At 43.6% G+C, this 26,230-nt stretch overlaps 1 protein-coding gene and 1 long non-coding RNA gene across 2 annotated transcripts in view; one reads left to right on the forward strand and one right to left on the reverse strand.

Annotated features, from left to right (window-relative positions):
* MAP1B (microtubule associated protein 1B) overlaps positions 1 to 26,230 on the reverse strand; it is a 101,024-nt gene that overhangs the window by 43,350 nt on the left and 31,444 nt on the right. The gene's annotated exons all lie outside the window — the stretch shown is intronic.
* On the forward strand, positions 11,916 to 17,913 carry LOC144615672 (uncharacterized). Its single transcript, XR_013554084.1, has 3 exons — positions 11,916 to 12,091; positions 16,571 to 16,828; positions 17,536 to 17,913. It is a non-coding gene; the product is annotated as an uncharacterized LOC144615672 (long non-coding RNA).

Genomic DNA, 26,230 nt, shown 5'->3' on the forward strand with positions numbered 1-26,230 from the left:
AATTTCCATGAGAAATAACAGGTTTCCCCAAGAAAATCAGCATGCATAAAATCACTTTCTACACTCCTATCTTGCATTGTTCCCTATGGGTTGGAGTATAATGCAATTATCCATATGCACGCTAAGCAAAGTTCTTATGATGCACTACTCTTTGCTCTTTCACAAATAAAACGTGTACACTGAGAGTACATTTTGTCCCAGTAAAAATGCTGACGGGTAAGCCAGCTCTGGAGAAGAATGCACTGACTCCGGCTCCAGAGTGTGTCCTCAGAGGGGGCTCCAGAGTAGAACTGAAAGAAAGAGCATCTGATTCTGCTCCAGAAAGTAGCACTGAATACTTCCCATCTGTTTTGGAGGAGATGCTGTCCCGAGAGAAGATACAACGATGAGACAGGCACACAAAGGTTGTCGAGGGCACTACTCACTCAACACACTCAGATATCAAGAAAAGGCAAGGATTCAAAATTAAGGGTTGGAAAGGCAGAAGCCGAGCACGCCTGAGTCCTCGTTGGCTCAGGGCCTTGAGGAGCAGTGTGAGCTGCACAGGGAGGGGAGCCAAAAAGAGGTGAACAGCGCTTGACCTGTCCCCTGAGGTCCGCAGTCCAAGGACAGGAGAACCTAACCTGTTCCTGATTCCTGGCTCCTTCAAAGACAAAAGGGACCCCAACACCTAGGAAGTCGTGACATACGTCCTGGGTCAGGTTTAAGTCTTTGGCACTTTTTTCTAAGAGGCTAGAAAAGTCTACTACATTCCTAACTGCAAGGCTGGAGTGCAGAAGGTCAGGGCCTAGTGACGATCACAATCAGGGATGCACATTTGTCCTAGATGATTCCTGGCGCTCTCCCCGGTCTGGCATCTGGAATTCAGTACAAGCTTATCTTCCATGGAGAGGCAGGTACCAGTGGGTTTACCAGAGTCCAGTTATTATGCAAACCACATGGAAGAAAAAGGACGATTTTTGGCACCTGGGTGCCTCAATAAGTTAAGCGTCCAACTTTAGCTCAGGTCATGATCTCACGGTTCATGGGTTCGAGCCCCTCACTGGGCTCTACACTAGCAGCAGGCCTTGGAGCCTGCTTCAGATTCTGTGTCTCCCTCTCCCTCTCTCTCTGCCCTTTCCCCTCTTGTGCACACTCTGTCTCTCAAAAATAAATAAACATTTAAAAAAGCGGGGGGGGGGGACCATTTTTCTTCCTGCCTCCAGGAAAATCGATGTGATCCTCCCTTTAAAGCCTGACCTTTTTCAATGAAGAGGTACCAGGACCTGTAAAGGCTTCCCTCTTGCAGAGGACTATTCTGGATTAGGCTCTGGATGTAGCTCTGGAAGCAGCTTCCTAAATGAACGTCAGCTCCAGGTGAAGAGAATGCACCTTCTCTTGCAAAAGGAACCTGCCCTCAGACAAGGAGCGTAGAAAATGGATGAGAGGGGCATCTGGGTGGCTTAGTGGGTGAAACGTCCAACTTCGGCTCACGTCATGATCTCGCAGTTGATGAGTTCAAGCCCCGTGTCGGGCTGTGTGCTGACAGCTCCGAGCCTAGAGCCTGCTTCGGATCCTGTCTCCCTCTCTCCCTGCCCCATCCCTGCTCACGTGCTCTCGCTTACTCTCCTCTCTCCCTCTCTCTCTCTCAACAATAAACATTAAAAAAAAAAAAAAAAGAAAGAAAGGAAATGGATAAGAAAAGGAGTTTAGTATATAAAACAGAGGTTTCCCCTCACTGGCATTTGACTATATATTCAGTATCTTTTGTGTACTGTAGCTAAAAGTTTAATTTTAAAAGTTTCAAGGGAATTTTAAAACATCTGGAAAAGAGGCTCAAATTCATGTCACTTTTTTCCTTTAAAGGATATAAGCTGATGCTTTAATGTGCTTTCTATAGTGTTCTGGAAAATATCTGTACCACCTTTTTTTCATACCCAGTAAAATGCATTATGAAACTTCCTAAATGTCTCATTTCTACAAAATTGATTTAAAGAATAAATTACATCTTGGGGCGCCTGGGTGCCTCAGTCAGGTAGGCATTGGACTCTTGACCTCAGCTCAGGTCATGATCTCACGGTTCATGAATTCGAACCCCACATTGGGCTCTGTGCTGACATCGCAGAACCTGCTTGGGATTCTGGCTCCCTGGCTCTCTGTCCCTCCTCCGCATGCTCTCTATCTCTCTCTCAAAATAAATTTTTAAAAAATTAAACTTAAAAACATACTTAAAAAATAATAAATTACATATTTTTCTTATTCTAAAAAATTAAGGGTTCTTGTGGTAAAGATAAGTCCACTCACCAATACTTCAACCTTTGGAATTTTGATGTCAGATGTGAAAAAAAATATTTTTCTTCCCTAGCCCATTTTTCTTTCCAATATAAAATACCTATGCACTTTTATAAGCTTCATTAGAGAAACCATTCTTTTAATATGCTGGTCTGTTTTTATTTGATTTGAAGAATGACAGTTGCCCAAGGGTATCTTAGCAAACACTATAGGCAAAAAAATATTCTAAGTGAGTCTTTCCTATTAGTGGGTAATTAATTTAAGTGGGCTCCATTGTGTGCCTTCCCCTCTCAAGTTCACATTTGTGTCTTATCTAACCAGAGAGGTGTCTTGTCAGAGGTTATAAAGAGGGAACCAGCTCATATTTTCTGGAAGTTATGGTAACTCCTCTAGGAATTCATCTTGTCAACTTGCCCTTTTTGCCACAGGTGGAATTTTTGCCAGGATTTAAGAAATCCAACTAACCAATTTCAGACTGTGGACCAGATGCTGCAGAAAACATCACACACCATTGTGCTTACTGATTTTCTCTACAACTTGCACAGAAAAGACAGGTGCTGACCGAGCAGCAATGCTCAGCCATCTTGTAAACTCGAATCCTCTGTTTCCCTTTGTTCCCTCTCTCTCTTTTTGTCATGTCTACATTTTGGCATTTCTGTGTTGCCTCTTTGGTTTCTGAGCTCTCCGACCGAGCATTTCCCGTGAAAGGGGAAAAAAGAAATATAGCAATTAGCATACATTATGCGGCTGCACCAAACTAGCATACTCACAAACATGTCTGTGTGAAGGACAAGTCGGCCCTGTTTTGTCTTGTTTCCTGGACCGTCTTGCCCTGTTCACAGCCTGCCAGTTGCCAACTAGAGATGCCCGCCCTTCCCTTCCTCTGCCTGCAACTTTCCCAGCCACTGCACAGCCCAGCCAGCTTTACTGGTTCGAAGTATTTAATGAGTTTCTAATTCAGTTTTGGCTCTGGAACCCAGCCAGCTACTGCTGCCTGGGGCTTGCATTTCCCTTGACACATTATCAGAGAACAGCCAGAAAGACAAGTCTTGTCACTATCGGACTTCAATGGGTAGGATCCTCTTGGCTTCACGTTATCAGGTGGCCTTGCTGACTGTAGACAGTACAAGGGCTAAAGGCTGTCCCTGAGAGAGCAGGGGGAGAAAGGGAGGGACACACCTCTGGATGCTCGGAAGCAGCTTCTTGGGTAGGAACACTGCTCTGTCATCACCAGGCCGCAGTCCAGCAGGACAGGGAGAACTAGACTACACCAAATACTCATTGGGCCCAAATCCCATGCATTTTACATACAGGTGCCCATCATATAACAGAAGCCTAGAATACCCTCCACCATGATTCCAGGGGCCCATGCTCTCCCCTAAGATGGTAGGAATGGAAACGGGTTCACATGCCACCCTCACTCCCCTGGACTCCCATGTGGCTCACACAGTGGCACTCCTCAGAGGAAGGCTCTGTATAAGCCACAGAAGCTGTTACTGCGGGAGAAAATAGCAAGAAAACATTCTGACACTTAAGGGGAGCCTGGCTGGCTCAGTCGGTTAAGCATCCGACTTCAGCTTAGGTCGAGATCTCAAGGTTAGTGGGTTCGAGCCCCACATCGGGCTCTGTGCTGATGGCTCAGAGCCTGGAGCCTGCTTCAGATTGTGTGTCTCCCTCTCTCTATGCCCCTCCCCCACTCATGCTTTGTCTCTGCCTCTCAAAAATAAACATTTAAAAAAATTTTTTAGTTAAAAAAAACATTCTTGACACTTAAAGAGCTGAGACATGCCTCATAAATTATTCTGTTTTTATGTTAGTGATGCAAACCACAGCTAGGATGTTTCAGTCTGCTCCACCTGGTCTTTCTGGGGTTTTGCATATGCTGTTCCCTCTGTCTGGGATACTTGTCCCCTCCCATTTACTTGACTGCCTCCCACCGTTCCTTCAGGTCTTGGAGACACAGCAGCACCTTTGGCAAGTCTTCCCCCAGTGCCCATCCCGGAGCAGCTGCCGCTCGCTTCCTATGACCACACATGCCACACGGGGCTTCTCCACGCAGTTAGCATGAAAGCCCACTCTGATGTCAGAGATCAGATTTCAAGATGGAATCCAGTGCTTTCTCACTGACGGATGCTTGGGCATTTATTTACTATTCGTGAGTGGAGAGGACCATGTGAAAAAGCCTCCCTAATTGAAACTGTAGTTCAAGGTTTTTGAAAAGAACACAGTAATTATCGATGGAATAACAGATGTAGAATAGTTGTAAAGAGGCTTTGCAAATGAGGTAGATAGGAAAAGAGGTTGATTTAGACTAAAAGTTATAGTTAGAGATTTTTAAATAGCTGCATAAATGTATCCCACACAAGCTATGATTCTACCTATTCATAAATATCCAGGAACAAGTTGTTAAAAATAGGTAACTGACTGAATGTAGTCATTAAATAAATGACTATATTTTACTTACAAAGATGGGTTTTAGATCCAATCAACTGATAATTTAAAGCACTTTAGAGTCGAGGCACATTTCCAAAGACTGGCTGAATGGGGTCGGTTACCTCATGAGGTAGTAAGGCACCCACTGTGGAGACAGACATGAAGCTAAGAGCTAATGGTTCACCTGGAACTAGCTGGAACTAGCGGTCCTAGAAAGGTGGCTCCTGACTCCAGCTGACCCATCAGAAGTACATAGAGTGCTTGTTAAAATTACATATGACCCATCCCAATCTAGACCTGGTAAATCAGAATCCTTGGAGTCAGGGTTAAAATCTGTGAGTTTAAAACTCCAGGTGATGATTCTGATCACCAGGCAGATGTGGGAGGGTTTAGGAAGGCTTCCATATAAGATGGCATCTAGATGGGACCTAAAAATGGTGGGTAAAATGAAGCAAGAAGGCATAGAGCAGGTTATCTCCAAGACCGGGGAAAACAAGCCCTCAGGGATGGGGTGATGCAGTCCAATGGGAGGGCTCACTGCCAGTAACCCAGTTTGTAGAAATGTGAATCTGGACAAGTCTATTCTAAATCCCTGTTTTCCAGACATTAAGTTTCAGGAAGGCTCAGTGACTTGCCGGAGTCACAGAGCAAGATCATGGCAGAGCCCAGAGTCAAGCATGGGTATCCTGGAGCCCAAGCTTTTTCTTTCCACAGGAGCCACTGCAGAGACTAAGGATGATCCCACAAGGCTTCCTGTGTATGACTGGGATGCCTTCCTCCTATACCTGCACTCATACAGCAGACAGATGCTGTGGTATCATCCATTAAGTGGTATCATCTCAAGTGACATCAAAGGTCCTTGATTCTTAACCTAAACATTGCTCAGATTCCTTAGTAGAAGCCAAAGATGGGCTGCTGGAGAAGCAACTTAAGCTCAGTTCTTAGGTTACCTATTTGGGGGCAATGATGGCAGAAATATGGAATCTCATCCACTTAGGCTGAAACTGTTGGACACACATCCTCTCTTCTTTTAGAAAAAGAATACACTTGGGGTGCCTGGGTGGCTCAGTTGGTTAAATGTCCAACTTCGGCACAGGTCACGATCTCATGGTTAATGGGTTGGAGCCCCGCATCAGGCTCTGTGCTGACAGCTCAGAGCCTGGAGCCTGCTCCGGATTCTGTGTCCCTCTCTTTCTGCCCCTCCTCCAGCTCATGCTCTGTTTCTCTCTCCAAAATAAATAAACATTAAAAAAATTTTTTTTTAAAGAAAAAGAACAGACTGACTGCAAAGCCTAACTGCCTGACTTACAAAACGCTTTAGAGTGGAGGCAGGGGACTCTAACACAGGATGTCCAGTGAGTCTCCTCTCCTCGGGCTCCTCTAGGTTTTGCTTTTACAGCCCTCAGAGACCCCTTGTGGCAAACTCCAAAAGACGGATGAAATGAAAATCCCCACACACTGTACTGGAAGGCTTTGCACCGGGCGACATAATCACCCTGAGCAACCCTCGTGGTGCTGTAATTAAATATTCAACCCGTGTGCGTTCATACAATGTAAAGGTCTCCAAGCAGAGTGTAGGGAGTGTTTTTTAATGATAATGATGTAATATTTACTAAGTCCCTACTGTGTTGGGTCCCTCAGAGTGCACGGAAACAGCAAAGCCTCTGGGCTCCACTGAGGTAATAGAATCCAAGGTCAGAAACAAAAATTGTGTGATCATCCTTCTATTTCTTTAGAGATATTTCATGAACACGACCATACAGTAATGCATGTAACCAGAAAGAGTAAGGTAGTCAGCTGTTTATAAAAAGCTACTTCCTTCTATTTTAGGTTAACTCTCTTTCAAAAAAAAAAAAAGTGCCTTCCTTTTCCTTAGAACCATTTTATTTTCATCTCATCTCTCCTCCAAGGAATAAAATAAAAAGGGAGAACAAGATGTCCTTCCCATCATGTCATGGCCCCCCATCAAAGATTTCTCAAGTTAGCAACTCTGAGGAGATGTCAGAGGAAACGAAGAGGCCTTTACGCTATCCTATTAACAATGACTTGAATGGAAAAACAAAACAAAAAAAACCCCACTTCTGCCTCTAACTTTCGGCTCTTCCTTTTTCCCCAGCTCAGACACTCATCTTGTCAATCACCACCGTTTTGCCAAGTGACATGCCATGTCTCTGGTCACAGAACATCAGGCCTTAAGCACCACCAGATCAGCCGAGCGCCCTGGTTCCTCGTGTGGAGTGAGGTCGCCTACGGCGCTGTCTCAGACTCAACAGCCCGTAAGGACTCTGAACTGGCTGTCAAGTCCAGCTTTTCCAGCACCTGTTTTTTTCACCACACCATCAGTAAAGCCAAATGTGAGCTGAGAGTGCAGAAATCCCAAGGGTAGGAAAGCAGGGCAGAGGACGTCAGGAACATCACCGACCACACTAACTGGAATTTTCCCCTGTCTGTCTGTCCGCCAGATTCCTTCCTGGTGTGGGGGCTGGAGGCCCTTTGAGTGGCATGCAGTCTCTGAGAGAAGCGTTTTCGGCTTGCTCATCCCGGCCAGTACCAGTGCTAGTAACCATACAAACCATACAGCTACTCTTTATTGACAGCTTAGTATGTGTTCCTGGCATATTGTAGCATTAACTCGAATTGTCAACAAGAGCTAGCCAATGAACTTCACTGGCTATGTGGAGAAACTAAGTACAGAGAAATTCAGTAACTGGGCCAAAGCCATGGCTGGTGAGTGGCAAAGCTGTGATTTGAACCCAGGTGCATCTGGAATCAAAGCTCATCCTTTTGGCCCCCTCAGAACCACCAAGTCAAACACCCTGGCCGACTTGAGTTTGCGCTCTTTTCTGTCACCTGACCCAGACCTGGGATTCTTCCGGATGATGATACCAAAATCTAAGGGAGAGGCAATATGTTCTAACAGGACCACCATGTTGCCAAGGTCTGGGAGCACTATTAACTACTCACCTGATGCAAGTGACGTGCTCCGGAGTTAAGCAACCAAGTGGTAGATGTTCTGCCATCTTTCTGGCACATGGAATCGCCAATTCCCTAGGCCTAAGGCTAGACCTCATCTATCCAGGTAATACTCCAAGGCCCAGGACCAATGAGCACTTAATTCCATGGCCACTGTAGCTTATTCTTAAAGATCCCCACGGGCAAAGATTCTCCAACAGCCTCTAGCAAGTCACACAGGATTCTGGTCCCTGAGACGGAAAGGGTACGATTCCTCCTCCTTGTCTGTTTTCTACTTGCTGAGAATTAACAGATCTCTTACAAGTCTGAAGTTGCCTCTATACCTGTCTCAAGGAACACAGACTAGCCCTGTCACTCTCTGACAGACCTAAAATAATATATTCTAGCATAAAATGATGGCATCGCGAGGCTACTGAATTGATGCAAAAGAAGGCACCATGAAACAACGAACCACAGGAACGTTTATAAACCCTTCTGCCTTAAAGAGACTGGCAAAACAAAAAGGCTTATTTCTAAACACTGTAGTCATCCAGGCTATTTGCAACCTACACTCAATTCCTAGACAATAGTCATGGGTGCTGAAATAACTCCAGCTATTTCTAGCCTTGCAAAATAAATACAGGCTGAAAGAAAAGTATAACTTGTAGTAAACGATCTAATACTACTGCTCTTGATTAAAGATGCTATTTGCTTTTCAGAGTCTTTTCAAAAACAGCTGGGAAATGGTTACAAGAAGAGTTTTTTGTTTTGTTTTGTTTTGTTTTGTTTTCGGGGTTTGTTTTTTTAAGTTCTCAACCTACAACATACAGGAGGGTTCCCAACACCGCCCATTTTCTCTGTCCCTCATCGACAGTATCTTTCCTCTGCTTCCAGATTCTCGTCTACGCTCTAAGTGAAAATGGAAATACAAGAAGATAAAGCAGTGGGTGGCACTGCTTCCCTTGCTTGGTTCAAAAGCACATTTTTGCCCTCCTCCACAAAAACTAAAGCAGTCCTGCGTTTTAGCTCTAGAGGACACCAGAAAGACAAGGCAATGACAAGGAGCTAGTCAGGTATCATCTTACCAGGTTAAAGGTATTATGTCATGTGGACAGAGGCGGCATGTCCCTGCTTCTCAAGTTCAAACAACCACGAGTGAGGTCTGGATCCCACACTATTCGCGGAAAATTGTTCCCCTTAAAATTGGGCTCAGACTCACATATGAATTCGGCATGAAACTCTAGTTCCTGGAAGACCCCTAAAATCCATGTGGAATCTTCCCAAATGTTCCTTTCTTGATTTCCATCATTCCATGCCTACGAGGCTCCCTCTAAAATCCATCAATACCTGCTTTTAGTGAACATTCAGAGAGTCTAGAAGGCACTTCATCCTCCAGGGTGTAAGATAAATCACTGTTCTAATGTTTCTCAGCAATATAAAACGTCAATTTAAACCCATACTTTCACATACAAAGCCAAGCTGGGAGATATTAATTACGTTCCACCCTTTAGGAAATAGGCACCCAGTAATACTCTTCTTTATGTTAACATATCATATTTGCCTTTTCAGGAGTGTTCACACCCTAGACATTTTTATTCCCTCCAAAGACTTAGAGAGTTGTTGCTGCTTTTAAGGATTCCTATGAAGTAAGTCAAAATGTAGGCATAATGGGGTGTAATATATTGTCTTCATATATTAAGTATATAATATAATATAATACTTATGTCATTTAAATATAATAGATATATATTTAATATAATTAATATCTTTAATATATTATTAAGCAGTAATATATTGACTGATTCCTAAATTCTTTCTTCAAGGAAGGATCATCTTTCTATAGTTTTTTATAGAAGACGGGGTTTTGTTGTTGTTGTTGTTGTTGTTGTTGCTGTTGTTGTTGTTTTTAAGTCTTGACTGCATATGGCAACTGCTCTCCCAGAGGCAATGAAAGAAGCTGTGGAAATGGGCAACCTGAGCTCAAATCCAGACGTTGCAATTTGCTAGCTATAACCTCTCTGGCTCTGACCTTCAGGTTCCTCATCAATAAATGGGATGAACAGGACCCACATTTCGTAGGGCTGTAGGAAGAATGAAAAATGAGGTCTTGTCCATAGGAGCCTGGCATGTGGGCGCTCAATAAATGGGTATATCTATAATCACTATAATAATTGAAATGGGTAGATTGCCCAAATCCCAAAGTTCCTCCATAAATGAACCCTTTCAAAATCAAATTATATATATTACGTAAAACCTCCGCAACCCCAGAATTCTTCTTCCTGTCTCAAAGATGCTCCAACTCATTCAGGGTCATTCAGGGTCCTCTACCAGCAGCACTCACTCCTAAACGGCTCTGCCACGACCGTCCAAGAACCAAACAGCACAAGTGCCTTGTATTACCTCAATCTTGCCTCTCAACTTCTTTTTCATTTCCACTAACGCCACTTTTTGCATCTCATTAGGAAATGACCAAAATCCAAGTTGCCATTGCTCTACCAATGAATACATTGGTGATTCTCTTCAAATTAGTCATTCTAAAATCGCACAACCAAAACACCATTGAAAACTTCCCCCACTCGGCCACATGACATGCCCCTTGGGTATCCGCTGCTGCTATGTTTAAGGGAATCCAGTCACATTTTCCAAACACCTCTCTTCTCTCTGATGGCTTTAGCTGCCTAAATAGTTGTGTGAAATTAGGACAAGATTTATGGTTCATTGAGGTCTGCATCATTTTAGAGTTTCTGACTATCCTGTACAATACATCTGATTATAAGGACTGTAATAAAAATCAGAGGAAAAAGAATAATATTAGCTAGCATCTAGGAACTGCTTTCTACGTGCAAGGCAAGCGTGCTGCACGTATTATCTCCCTTACTACTGTCATTTCCCATAGTCCAAAAGCAATTACTGGAAGGTTTCGACTTTGCTTCCCCAGCAACGATCCATTACGGGATGGCCATGAATCTTACCAGGCAGGTATGGGCTGTCTACTCATTTTTTCTACTTTCAGGGACTGAGATCAATAATTCCTTTTAGATTCTTCTGCCCACTTGTCCCCCAGACTCTCCCTCCTCCCCTGTAATCAAAGATGTCCTCCGCAGTCAATCCCCGGGGAGGGTGTGGGAGCCCACTGCTGGTCGTCCCCAGGAATCCCGTCTCCATCTTGTGCTTTGGCCCCCACTGTCTGCAACCCACAGCTGCAGCTGTTGACCTATGTTTTGCTGCTATTTGCATTTCAAATAAGTTAATAAGAGCAATGAACTAAATAATAAATTGGAGATTTGTGCTTAAAACAACGATAACAAAGGCCTTTGATTAACCCAGAGTACCACAGAAAAGCAACTCAGTGATACCACTGATGATACTTTATACACATTCAGGGCCTCTCAGCTGATTACCTCGGGATTTTTATAAACATTACCCTCTCAATGCAGAGTGAAAAATAACATCTTTGCGTAGGAAAACTAGGTCAAGACAGATATAAAAGAAATGTACTGATTTGCATACGGTTACAATTAAAGTCAGTCAATCATTCATACATCTGTTTAACACACATTTACTAAGCACTGACTAAGCACTAGTCACTGGGCCACCAGCCAGTTAGGGTGGACGTGGGGAGCTTACAATCCATTGCCCTACACAAATAAACCTACTGCGATTAGGAGTCGGGAAGGCCAAAGATCTGGTCCATCATATGCTGCTTCTCAGCGTTGACTCAAGAGGTTTTCCTGGGTCTCAGTCTCCTCAACTATAAAGTGACAGCAGATGGGGAGGGAGTTTGTACTGGCTGCTTTTGACAGTCTCTTTATGCTCTGATATTCAAAGGTAACTCAGGCACTTTGTTCTTGTTCTGTGTCCCTGTTTATGTCAGAGAAAACACTGTTTCCCATATTGTGCAGGAAAATGCATGGCAACAGAAATTGGAAACCAGGAGAACCGTGCAGTCCCTAAATCTTACCAGGCCCTGGTTTCCTAGTATACAAAATGGGAACAATGACAATTCTTATCTACAGGGTTGTTCTAAGACTTAAAAGAGGTAACGTGTGAGAAGTGTGTTGGAAAGCACGGTACAAATGTGAGTTGTCACTAACATCCTGAAATTTAACAATCACCGTCAGGATTAGGGATCAATAGCTCCTCTTTCTTCTGTGCTTAAGCATCTCTGCCATATTTTATGCTTATACTACTCAATTAGCACACAATGGCTTTTATTATGTGGTCATGCAATTCCATTTTCACGTTGCCTTTTTTTTTTTCTTTCCTAAGAAGATGAGATTCTAAAATTTCCTGCCTCCATCTGTTGACTCCTTGGTCCATAAGTGTTTATTTGGCCAGAAAGATTTCTGTTTTGTCTTCTAAATCAAATGCTCATTCCCTCGGGTGATGATGGTGGTCGGAGGGGAGCACTTAAGGAATTCCATACTGAAGAAAGGTAAGCTGAGGAGCAGGGAGTGGTCAATGTCATGGGTAAGGTCTGCACCCACCAGGCTGGTGCTTTTTCCCTACTGCCTTCAGCCAGTCTGGCGTAGCAAGTGCAGTCCAGTGCAATGGCGAAAGTCGTAAAGGGCAATCAGTGTTTGAGAAGCAGAGGAAGTGAGAAGCAGGGAATGGGGTACAGAGCTTCAAGCCTGAGGAGCTAGATGTGTCCAAAATGAAAATCCTTCAACAACCTCCTGTGCTCTTTGTATCAGATGTTCCACCAAAATGCTACTCAAAGCGAGGAGAAAACTGTAAAGAAATGACAAGATTCAGGAAACATCCTAAAAATGGCCATCATGGATGGCCACTGCTCTCTCAAATCTGCTGATGTTGAGAACACAGTGTGGAGACCCTGAGTGTGGCTTGTGTGTGCTTGGAAATGATGGTTGTGCAATCCCTTGATAAAGGACATTACCCTTGCACAGACTTAAACACTGTGCCTTATTTACAAAGAGATTTTATTTAATCCATCACATATTTTTGTTGTTAGTATAACTACCAGAAACTTCTAAAGACAGGAATACACGAAACCACAACCTCTGTTTCTGAGCCAAAACATTCTCACTAAATCATATTCTCAGTCACTGCTTTTGTTAAGTCAGTCCACTGCTCAAGAACCACCAATGGCTCCCAAGTGTCCTCAGGACCAAACCCAAACTCTTCAGCCTAGAATTTACGCTCTTTCACAAGCTGGCTCTTTGCTATACTCTGAAGGGAACAAACGTACAAAACATGGGATTATCACTCTTGAGGAGTTTAATATTCTAGTCAATGAGGCCAGATCTTTACATAGAAAATGTTTAGAAAATAAGGTATTCTAGTATAAAGTCAGTAACTGAGCCAGTGAAAAGGACACAGTGTGTAAGGACATAGATTTATCTCCCATTCACCAGAATGCCCAGCCTTCCATTTCTACTCTCTTCAGAAAAATACCTAATCCATTGTTCAGCCCGAAGGCTAGAATAATCTAGACTTTGGAGCACCATGATGACACATGAAAACTTGCAGTGCACCTGTATTTGTCAGGGTAAGGGCTCCCCAGCTGAAAGACTCCCAGCTTAGAAGACACTCTCCAGATGTACAAAAGCTGACAGGAACTGTTCAGGTGCCTGTTCACAGTGCACGGAGAAATACACAAAGGGGAAGGCCTGAGAACGCCCAGGACCTGCTGGAATCCCCAGAAGCAGTGGGTCTGAGGAAAAGAGGCCCCAGGAGTAAGAAGCAGCTTCCAAAATCCCCCGATGCTGGTCACAAAAAGCAGTACAAGTGGTAGGCCTGGAGGCCTTGTTCTACGTGTACCTCTCTAGCTGGTGGGGGTCCCATGTTTATTTACTCAGGAAAACCGTGGTTGGCAAAGTTTAAGAGCTCGGCTGGGCAGGATGCTGGGCACGGCTGAGACGATAAGCCTCAATGCTCGTCCACTCCCTGTGATCTCGCCTGCCTGTGGCCATGTGCACTGGCCACATTAACTAAAACTCATCAGACCTCCTTTTGTGTTGCATAGGCACTACCTCTGTGTCTATCTACAAATAGACAAAGCAGTTACAGCAAACTGGCATGGGACCAAAGGCATCCAAATGGTCCCAAAACAAGTCAACCCAACATACAGTTGGAGGAAAGTCACTCAGTCTATGTGGAGTCACACATGGGCACTGAGCAAGGCTGTCACAACTCCTTGGGCCCTAAATCCTGTGCCCTCTGCTCATGAGGACACTTCGGGTACACACCATTTCTAGAGAATCTGACAGTGTCAGTGACAGATACACAAGAGTGACCGAGGCATGGGAGACAAGTAAGAAAGAAATTAATTCCCTGGTGGAAACATAAGCAAAATAATAAAAGTAATAATAACTCCATCACAATACACTTGCTTTGGTTTTGCTTGTGTTCAGTATGAGAGACGTGCAGGGCATTCGAATCAAGAACTGCTTGCTAACTGTATTTCCAACCTGCAAGTTTTAGTTGGGAATTATGTGTTGAAAGTTGTCTTGTCAATCTAAAGAAAGATTTTTCTTTTAATGGAAATCGTAAACACCAGCACAAGGCTTTGGGAAGGAAGGAGTCTGTGTAGCAAGCACCCTGGCCACAAGGTCCCACAGCTGAGAGCGGGAGATATCTGGACATTTCCATTTTCATTTGTTATTCAAAGTTGACCTGTGGTCTCTAAACAAAGGGTGAGGGATTTCCTCTCTCCTTGTTTGAGGACCAACAGAAGGGAACCCGGAGAATTAATAAGGAAAAGGAGACTTGAGTTCGTTACCTTCAACGGTTTATATTCCTAACTGCCCATCTTATTTATCCCCCCCACCCCACCCCACTACCACCCAAAGCCGCAAACCATCTCGCTGCCCGGGTGGCCTTGCTCAGTTCCAATCCACAGTTATAAATTATCACCACACTCTCCCCAGCCCTCAATTCTGCTTGTCGTCACTTTACCCTTTAGTAAGACTGGAATGGAAGATCGGTACCCACGAAAACAGCAAAATACTATTGCTCCTGACAGATATTTCCAGACTATTTCCAACCAATTAAAAGACCTCATTACCTTCACGTGACTAAGCTTCAGTGATTCTTCGGGGATTCTTGTCAAGGCAGATCTGGTCCCTGCACATTTGGGAAATCGTTCACAGCAGGGAAGACGATGCAGGTTTGGGACCCGTACACTCCCTCCCTGCCCCCTCCTAGGAGAACTCAGGCGGCCAGCAGCACAGCCTGTTGCTACATAACAGAGCAAAGCTAACATGTGGTCTCATGTGTGCAAATGGGAAGGGAAGGGAGACAAATCTGTGCAAAAAGACTCAGCAAACAGATATCTGAGGCAAATACAAGGTAACTGAGTAAATATTTGTCTACAATCTGCTCAGAATTCATAGAGCCAGATGCCAAACATAGCCATAGTACAATTTCCTGACTTAAATTTTGTTTTCTTATACTCACTCCTGGGACCTTAGACAAGCTTTCTTCTCAGACTTCAGACGGCCTTGGTTTCCTTGTGGTTCCTCTTGTGGAACCACATTGCTTCTGGTTATAGCAAGGCCGGCCACAGGCCCAGGATCCACATTGTAGCCACACTGATTGCAAAGGCTTAACTGTACAATGTTCTCCCTTGAAATGGTCTTTTTCAACAAAAGCTACACTTCTTTTAAAACCTGGCTGATTTATAAGAAATGCCATAAAAAAATAGCATGAGATTTTCCAAACACTTTCTTTTTTCTGCCTGTTTCCTTCAGAGACCCGCTTTTGGTCAACAATAACACTTCGAGTAGGCAGGGGAGAAACCACGGTTAGAGGCTTGGGTTTTACAGAATTTTACAAATTCCCATTTTAAGAAGTGAGGGGCTGACTGCTTAACTGTATCACACCACTCCTAGAAAAAAAAAAAAAACACCTTGTTTTTTTATGTATATAAAACAAGATAGGAAAATCTACATACCTACTCTGCCAGAATCCCGTTCTGATTTTAAACCTTTAAAAAGAACTACGTTTGGGGCACCTGAGTGGCTCAGTCAGTTAAGCATCTGACTCCTGATTTCAGTTCAGGTCATGATCTCATGCTCCATGGGATCGAGCTCTACTTTGGGCTCTGTGCTGACAGCACAGAGCCTGCTTGGGATTCTCTCTCTCTCTCTCTCTCTCTCTCTCTCTCTCTCTCTGCCCCTCCCCTGCTTGTGCACTCTTTCTCTCTCAAAATAAATAAATAAACATTAAAAAAAAATAAAAATAAAAACAACTACCTTCTAAATGAACCGAGGAATCCCCACATTAGATCCTGGAACAGTAAAAGGACATGAATGGAACAAATGGGGAAATCCAAATAAAATCTGTAGTTTATCTAATAGCATTCTACCAATGTTAATTTCGTACTTTTGATTAAAGTGCCATGGTTATATAAGTTATTAATAATGTAATAGGAGAAGCAGGGTGAAGGGTGTACAGGAAGGCTCTGTACCCTTTGCATAAATCTAAAATTACTAAAAATTCTGTATATCTAAAATCTAAAAATTTTTCTGTAAATCTAAAATTATTCAAAAATAAATGCCTAAATACATAAATGTCAAAAGTGATTAAAGACATGTTCAGTCCAACAGTGGTTATTTCCTATCTGAAAAACAAGGGAGAGAGCTGTGAGAACCATGAATTATTCTAGAACCAGGACCCGGGGTGAAGCTGGCCCCACATGGTGGGTTCGGGAGCTGAATGACAGGGAGGGCAGTAACACCACACTCCTTTCAGTCCTGAAGAGATGGCCATTCCAAGACTTTAACAAATTATGAAAGAAAATGCATGCCTACTGTGGACAGCTGGGACACCATAAGCAAAGCAGCAGCCAGCATTCACCTAAATCACCTTCCCTGGAAGCAATCTTTCTTGCTCCTCTCTCACTTCCATACTTACATTTTTTTTTTTTTTTTTTTTTTTTTTTTTTTTACAGTGGAGGGCATATTGGAAAACCGTGGTCCTGCTGTCTTCCCTTCCTGCCCTATCACAGATGACTTCCCCACATTAATCCAAAGCTCTGCAAATACAAGGGTCAATGGCTGCCCACTAACTCCACAGTGTACCAGCTTTCAATTCACGGAACCACACATCAACTGCTGTCGTCAGGGTGCCTCAAAGTTACAGCTGTGCGGTTGAGGAAAAAAATCAGTCCTGTATCCAATTCTCTCTGGGTTTTAGTTACTCCTCACTGGTAAATTCGACAAAACAGGTTGTTCCAGAACGTTTGGGTCCATTCTGACTCTGTGGCCAGCTACTGATGCTTAGAATAAAATACCAGTCACCATCAGAGAAAATCTGAGATGAGAACACAGAATGGAAATTAAGTGCCCGGAGAAATACTGGCATAAAATCTTAAGTGCAATCCGCAATTAAGTGTATAATAAAATAAAAATAGCAGACATTAAGACCTAGAAAACTATGGCGTGGATTTAAGTGAGCCAGCCTGCTTGTGTTGCACAATAAGTCAACACATTCATATTTGTAAAAACAAAGTGGGAATAAGTAACTGCCCAATTGTAAGAAATGGGTGAAAACTTAGGGGTGTAAAGGATACAGAAATGGCCCAGGCCTAGCTCCTATTCAGGACAGTGGGATCCCACATGACACACACACACACACACACACACACACACACACCCTAAAATAAACTTAATTCTACTAAGATTTTCCTCTCCGTGGTGCACTCAAGTGGCTACACCAATATTCAGGAGAGAAAACCAAACATACACAGGGAAGTTGGCTTTGAGGAATAAATTTAAATTCCTCTTTGAATTTCATTTGCCTCACTGCCTTTTGGCTCCAGGGTCTATCTAGAACTAGAAGAGAAAACGTTTCTTTTTTTCCCATCTCCTGTCCCCACCGCCCTCTGTTTTCTGTTCCAACCTGCGTGTCTCCCAGGTTCTGAATGAAAGTAGAGAGGAGTGACAGAAGAAGCCAGAGGCATCCCCACTGAGCAAACAGACCCTATCCAGAGGGCATCCTGGGAGACTTTAGACAATCTGTTTGGAAAATCAAGTTCTCCATTCCCAGGAAGCTGGACACAGTCTTACTACCGACCTAACAATCTTTTCAACAAAGGCAGCAAAGCACCAACACTTCTTGTCAAATGCATTCATCAGATATATGTCGAAAGTGCACAGTCTAATAAATGTCAGTTCTGAAGAAAGGGAAATTAAGATTTTGCTTACCACCTCTCCTAAGTCTCAACGTGCTTTACTAATACATTTTTCCAAGGGGAGATAAATCATTTGGTTAGAAACGGGAAATGTCTTCCAAGATATTTTGAAGGAACAGTGTTGCCCAAGACCTCAGGGTGGAATACTACATTCTCGACCATGTAGCTTTCTAAAGTTTAGAAAGAGCAGAAAACTGTGTTGGGATTTACATGTGAATATTCACTAAGGTAAATATATATATTTTTTATAGATAAGAATTGTTCTTATATTCAAAGAAAGTTACCATTTCCCTAATTTGGGTGATTGCCCCTCCTCTGTACCCAAAAGAAGTTCCGGAAACTACTGTCCTGAACCCCACTTTGCCTGGGCCCTCTTAATTCTCACATTAATTTTTTCCTTTGGGTTGGGTAACAAGGTTTTGTTTCTCAGTCTATAAATCTGTCCGTGAAGACACCAAACTGGATCCTCCTCTGGTTCACTCTGTAATTGGCAGGGTTTCCCAGGCAACAGCCACCAACCCCAGTCCATCGAATAGCCACCAATTTTCTCCCTTGACATCTCTCCCAAGCCCTCCCCTCCCAGCTGGCCATCCCCACCACCCCACTAATCTTCTGTCTGCAGCGGGAGGAGAGAATGGGCAGTGCAAGCGAGGCCACGTGAATCCCAGACAACTAATCACCTAGCGGGGTGTCCCCTGTGGGCCTCACTCTGAGCTGAACAGAGGGACTGAGGGACTCACCCAGGGACTGAGCAGCCATGTCAGGGCCTCTTTCCCTCCCAGATTATCTCCCTCCCTCCTTTTTTTTTTTTTTTTAATTTTTTTAATGTTTGTTTATTTTTGAGAGACAGAGACAGCACGAGTGGGGGAGGGGCAGAGAGAGAGGGAGACAGAATCCAAAGCAGGTTCCAGGCTCTGAGGTGTCAGCACAGAGCCCGACACGGGGCTCGAACTCATAAACCGCAAGATCATGACCTGAGCCAAAGTCGGACGCTTAACTGACTGAGCCACCCAGGCACCTCCCCTTTCTTTTTTTAATTACTAAAAAGGACTCTTCCAGTAACTCATATAACCTGAAACATAAATAGCTATAGAGCAACTGATAAGGCACAGGTATTCTTCAAGATGTTGGCCCCGTAACAAAGACAGGCCTTTCTAATACAGCTTCACTGAGAAAGGTGCCAGCAGTGCTGATTCTAAGCTTTTTTTTTTTTTTTTAAGAGGATTTTGATAAAACAGATCCTTCCATCAGCTGTGTATAAGAGTACGCTTTAGCACATCCCACTGCCAATTAGGCTCTGCTTTTTAAAAAGGTTTTAGGTACCCCAGAAAGAAGCCGATACTGCATGTCAAAAGCATGTACTTCTTATGCTTGAAATCTATTTGCCCCAGACCTACAAGGTCCTCAGACTCTCTGCCTGGGGATACTGGAGTGCTGTAACTAAAGAACACCTTCCACTGGTATTCGAGGGTATTCAGAATTGAGTAGTGAGCTCTGAAACCAGAAGGCTGGAGTCTTAGCCCCATCTCTACTACTCGCTGGCTGTGTGACCTTGGGCAGGCTACTTAACCATTCTGTGCCCATTTCCTCAGGGCTAAATGGGGATAACCGTAGTACCTTACTTGTGGGAGGATGTGAGGATTACATTAGTTGATACACGTGAAGTGCCTAGAACAGTGCCTGGCACATGGTGAGCATTCAGCAAATGTTAGTTATTATTATTATGAGCTGTCATCAAGAATAAAGATCAAGTCAGGATGGCTTCATGGAAGGAAAGGAAACACACCCAGACTCAAAAGCCACTAGCTCTAAGGAAGGCAAGGATTCTTCCCTAGAATCTGATTCACCACATATGAAATCCCTAGAAAGGTGGCCTGCCTGAAAGTATTTTTAGATTTAATGAAGAAAGCAATCTAGTCCAAATTAGATGAGAGCTGCATGACTGTGAGACACAGCCCTGGGGCACTCTTCAGACTTTTTGGTTCTGGCGTCATGCTGGGCTGAAATAAATTGATTTAAATGAGTTAATAAAAAATTCGGTCGCCCTCTTTGCAAACAGTTTTGCACAGGTTTCTGAAACAGCTCAACTGAACAAACTCTTTCCTTGTAAAAGAGACTCTCTGCTTCAAAAAGAAGAGTGGACATTTAATCTATGTAGCTTTTCTCAAATCACTCTCAGTGAGTCCCTGATTTGGCCTAGCCCTTTATCCAGCTTCAGCCTTTCTGGTAGGATTCCCAGCCAACTGCCCATATTTCTGGGCCTCACTCTACTCCTGAATGGAATTTAATGGATTTGGCTGGTTGTTCATCACTGGGTCCACATGGAACAATATACCGAGCTTCATGCATAATAAATAAATGGCATTTCTAAGACAATGGGATGAACCTATCTGCAATCTAGAGTAAGAGCCTCTAAGGGCCCACTGGGCATGCTCATAATTAGCACGTGATTTAGAGCAACTCAATTTCCCACCATCGCTGCCTTGTGCCTTAAGGAAATCCACCAACACTTCACTGCTTCTTGGAGGAGATGCTTGGAGACTGAATGGAATATTGTCAGGTGAAATTAGGCCACTTCTGAGTTGTGCAACATTCCCCTTCAAAATTTGCTGATTACGCAAACACTGAATAATTACACTGATTCATGCATTATACTCCATCAGAATGACAAAGCATTCACACTGGCACCCCATTTCACTTTGCTAATGAAAAACAGCAAGCTTTTAAGACCACCATCCATCAAGAGAGAACTCATTCAGAGTAACGACAGGTGCACGACAATGAAAACGGGATTTTTTTAAGAACGTAGGCTGCTGCCAAATATTAAAATCATTCTGTGTTTAATATCATTCTCTTTCTTTGCGTTCCTCTGAGCTTTGGCATTTTCTTTCAGCAGAGAAATAGAAAGGTTGATGCAAGAGATGTCAAATTCCCAGGAAGATCTTCTCTATAATTTCAGACGGTGCTGATGAGCATCTTCCACCAGGGTTTCTATCTAGAGGCCAATGCCCTTCCCTTCAACAGTCCAGTGGGTAATTCTGCACAAGGGTGGTTCTCAAAAATATTAATAAACTGAGCTGAGGAGGGAGTTTGTCCCAGACAGTGCCCCCCACAGCTGTACAGAATGTGATCTGCACTGACACAGAGAGTAATTCACAGGCAGCTCTAGAGACAGGCAGGGATGGGGCCCTTCTCTAAAATCATGCACAAGAGGCAACAGTCGCCAGCAACTCAGATGGCCAAGACAAGAGAGGGACTTGTGTTTTAGTTGTAAGAAGGAATGTATTCTAGGATTCCCCCCATGCAGCCTCCTCTCCCACACTTCTGGTTACGGCCTAGACTACACCTCAGGAGCACTACTTGGCTTGTTTTTTCCCTTGCACTCTGAAAAGCACTATTGAAAAGATCCAAGCATAACACTTCATGTGTGCAAAAGTCCTTCATCCAGCAGTCTCAACTATAATACATTTAGCCTAGAATCCAGTAAAAACAGGGGGGAGGGAGTCCTAAAAATAGATACTGCTAAGTCAAAGCACTAAAGTTCAAGGACTTTATTCTAGGGAGATCCCTCGAGGTTTATCACAGATCAAGCCTTTCTGTCTCTGTCTCTTTTTCTCTTCTTATGATAGTTTTAATAGGTTTAATGGCTAGGTTTTGATTCTATTGAAGATTTGAAGGAATAAAACTGAAGGAAGGTACTGGGTCACCTGGAACTTCAGAACATGACCTTATTTGGAAATAGGGTCTTTGTAGACATAATTAGTGATGGTAAGGTCATTATCAGATTAGGATGGGCCCTAATCCAACAACTGATGCCATTATAAGAAGAAAAAAAAAATAGAGACTGAGACACAGGGAGAACATACCATGTTATGACAGAGGCAGATATTAGAGTGATACGTCTGTAAGCCAACCATGCTAAGGATGGCCAGCAACCCCCAGAAGTCAGGAGCGGGCATAGAATAGTTCTCCCTCAGAATCTCCAGAAGCAACCAGCCTCCCTGACATCTTGGTTTTGGACTTCTGGCCTCCAGAAGCATGAAAAAACACACTTTGGTTGTTACAACTGCCCAGTTTGGGATTCTTTGTTAAGGAACCCCAGGGAACTGATCCAGAATGGGTACATAGAAACAACTAAAGGTAATTTAGAAAGAAACAACTATAGCACCGTACAAGGGAGGAGTCCCAAATGGATAGTATGTTTTCTAAAAAATAGCTATACTTAAAAACCACAGCTGGGACCATTTCGCATGGTGGCAAACCAACAGGTTCTCTCCAGTAGGACGCTGAAGGCATAATGACATAATCCGACTCTGGACATTCAAAATCATCACCTTCAACTGGTTTTTAAAGGGCTGTATTCTGCTTAGGGTGTTCAAACGAGGCCTCTCTGCACTGTCTCACCCTACAGGCCTAAAAAGGAAATGTATTTGTTTGCTCCGTGAATTGCACTAAACATTCTCTTTATATTTAATATCTCAACATGGCAGTGTATTCTTTCATTCCTATACCCTCGGGACTAATATTTCGTATTTCCTTTTCTGGGAATCCTGGTCCACCTATACAGCTTATCTATAGTATGTGTTAAAATTTTTCTATATACTTAGTCAATATTTGTATCTTTCTATAGCAACTGCTCATACACACATACACACACAAACCACACATACCCCTTAAGAACACAACAGAAAAATCCTTTCTTTAAAGTCTAACCTAGTGACACCCTAGGCGATCAAACCTTTCACTAAGGATTTCACACAAGAACCAGAAAACCTTATTTCTGAAGGATGAACTATGAAGGTGGCCTTAGAATGATTATATCTTGTCTTCAAATCACCTAAAAACTCTTGTGCCTCAATTTACCACCACCTCCCCCTCTATTAAGACAAGGAAAATAAAAACCAGAAGCTAAACATGTTTAAATATAGGCTATGGCCCATATAAAAAATGGCCCGTTATCAGTTCTGATTTAGTCTATTCGTCTCTGCATGAACACCATGTGCTGAAGTCAGTTTACCAGGCTTTTTTTTTTTTTTCGTTGAAACTTATGCTGGGGAATTTCTTGTTCCACTTGGGGTATACTTCTTTTCCTGAGAAATTCTTTTTCTTCATTTCAAGTCTCTTTAACTTGAAAAGTCTAAGTCTCCTCAAATCATCTTTGAAAATGAGAAGCACACAACTTTATGTAATTACTTTTAAAATGATCTTTTTAAGGGTCGATATTATATTTGTTTGCCTGTCACTCTTTCTCAACCGGCTCCACTATCCTGGCTTAGAGTCATCCGGGCACAGTTTTCCCTGCCTCTTGCCTGATGAGTCAGAGGTTACAGGACACTGCCCGTCCTCCTTGCCGAATGAAATGATGTGCACTTGGAAATGCAGGCCCCTCTCACAGGTGGGCGGGCTTCCACATTGAGGTCCCATCCACACCTGGAACCACACCCAGACCCCTCTACTGGGAGAGGAAGTTTAATGAGTCCTTAACCTTGGCTTTAAAAGGGTTCAAATTTGCCCTCTTCCTCCTAGGGAAAGTGGGATGGTTGGGGGGGGCGGGAGTGTCACACAGTGGGCCCAGAGAGGGTGGCCCAGCCCTGGGCCAGTCCCTCATTGCTGTCACCCCTCCCAGCAGGGACCCAACGTGGAGAGGGTCAGCAAACTGTCACTCCTTAAAGCTCCACATGTCTCTTAGCTTCAGCCCTGTCAGCATTTTCGGAGTTAGGGCTGGGGGCTGCGTTCCAGAAATAATAAAAACCACCCATTTGCAGAAATACGTGGCAGGGCTGTATGCCTCGCAGCCTCTCTGCAGCCGAGCTGGGAGACTACAGGCAGACAATGTCTGGTCAGTGAGGCCTGTCTCGGTGGGAAGCATTCAAGATGCAGGGGAAGGTCAGCCAGAGCCAGTACAAATGATGGATTTGCTGTCGCCCCCACCATAATGCAGAATCAGGGTGGAAACAATTGGAAGGAGTATTTTCTTTTTCTACCAAGCCTCTTAGTAATATGATATCATTGCCTTTGGCTTTTCTTTCTTTTCTTTTTTTTAAACCATGATCCTCTTACAAACCAAACATAAAATAGTCTCAGAACCTCTCCATATAAGGAGTCTCCAGACAGACTGATTCTGCACGTTGTTTCTTGGGCTGAATGGAGAAAGTAATTCTAGGGCACTTGCAAGCTCTCTGAGTCATGCGTTATGGGGTAACTGAGAGGGTGACTCACTGGGGAAAGGGCCTAACCTTTTCCAGGTCCAGGCTGGCCATGAGTAGGAAAGGTCACTCTGGCTACTGGTCTCCATTCCACGTGTTAATGGTTTCAAAAGACCCATTTGGCCTGAAGACAGGGCTGATCTGCTGGTGAAATGCCCAGCAAGAAGGCTCAGAATTCAGGCCTTTTCATCTATTTCTAACTGGGTATCAGAGGCGATTAAAAGCCTGCCCGATGAAATTAAAGGCCTGTGGCTACCGAGTCGTATTCAAAGACCTCCAACCATTTTAAATCCCAGAGCACAGAGCGACAACTGTTCAGCCCTGCCGGCCACACTCTGAGGTATGTCATGGTCACCAGAGCCACTGGCAGATCAGGGGCAGAGGAGAGAGGAAGAGAGGAAAAGATGGGAGGGATCAAGGAAAGAAGCTGGAGTGGGAGAGAAGAGCAAAGTGCAGGAACAGCTGCGGAGAAGCATGCGGGAGAGTGAAGTCCTGGGCAGGGCTCAAGACAGACAGACGCTAGAAAAAGCACCTGAAGTCTTGCTGAACGTGAGACTGAGGGCAACTCCGGTAACAGAGCGGCCCAAAAGGTGGGCAGGAATGGACCATGCACTGCCCCCACCCGCGGGAGCTGCTGCCTGGGGCCGGGTTATTGTGAGGCCAGCATTTCCATCACAAGGACCCACACACTGAGATCAGGATTGAGACACAAAGGGGAAAAAAAACGTGATGGACACCAGAAACCAAACAAGGCCCCCTTGGATCCTGGCCCTTTAATTCCCCCAAGTTATCTGAAGTTGAAAGGGATTTCATTCCACTGTGTGAGCATAATGTGATTGCTTCCATAGTACAGCTTTACCTCTTTTCAGGTGCATTTTTTAGTGAAAATTATTGGAGATGTGGAAATCTTCTCTTTAACATGCTCCTACTATGTTGTTCGAGTTTTTGTTTCTATCACAAGGAGCTTAATATAGAAAGGATCTATTCTTTTTTCCTGTTTCTCTGCAAAGAGATTTGTGATATTTAATAGTTCTCAAGGATATTTAACATTTTTTCTCTCCATTCTGGAAAAAAAAGCTTTATACCACTGTTCTTCAAGATAAAGTCTGCAAAACTTCAGCATGGCATAAAATCAAATTAGTGCGTTGCAACCAGTATTTTTCAAATATTAGAATAACGTGGAGGAGAAAATGTCACAAGCCATTGCAGACAGTTAAGGATGGGTTTTGTGAGACTTCTTGCTTCAATTTTATAGGTGGGCACGGGTCACCATATATTTTTTTGTAATGTAGTTAAGACAAAAGAAGTTTATACAACATTCCCATGCAATACATCTCTGAATATAAGTTTGCTGTCAGGTGAAAGGATAAAGTCCCCCATACCGGGCCCTTCGTATGTGCTGTATGCTGGATGTATATTGCCATCCCTGTAGTCTTAATTCTAAAACTACCACAACCACTGACAAGATCAGAATTAACTTAATAATTGCAAACTTGAATTTTTATATAGAAAAAATATATATTGTAGAACTATAAACCAGCTTTGTTCATACTCTGTGACGTATCCTTCTATTTTATGATCTCCAAGAGAGAATTAAACTGCCTTTCTCAGCCTCGACTGCAGCCCTTTTCCCCGACTCATGTCATGGTAACTTATTATTCAAAAATGACAGGACCGGGATGATGTCAACCACATCTGATCCAAGGGTGTGACCCAGAAGAAGGCTCAAGCTTCCTCAGCATCGCTCAGGCACCACCAAGAGCCTCACCCCTCACCTTGTGAGGCTCAAAACGGCATCAGAATGCCAAAGTGCAAAAAAAGAATAAACATCCAGCACTGGAAGAAAGCTCGGAATCCAGAAATTCTGGAGACGTGCCCAAGGGGAAGTACAAAATGTATTAGTAGAGCAGCCAGAACCAGAATCCAGGCTTCGGAGTCCCAGCCCCAGTGCAGTGCGCGTTGATATAGATTAAACGTGGAGGCACAGAACGACCCTAGAGGCTACCAGAGCTGGAGATAAGAGATTAGTGAATTTCTGTCTCAACTGGCTGTTCTATGTATCTACTCTAACCTCCTTAACTCAAAGTGACATCTGTGGCTTTTCGTGCCATGTCATTATTCCACTACATTCTAGTTTGAGGTTTCTGAGGTTAGTATGCAGAAGAGCTTTCCAACCTCTGACTCAAATGAGCTCTATTTTCCCCAAACATAT

Source organism: Panthera onca, chromosome A1, assembly GCF_046562875.1.
Source record: "Panthera onca isolate mPanOnc1 chromosome A1, mPanOnc1 haplotype 2, whole genome shotgun sequence".
Classification (NCBI taxonomy): Eukaryota; Metazoa; Chordata; class Mammalia; order Carnivora; family Felidae; genus Panthera; species Panthera onca.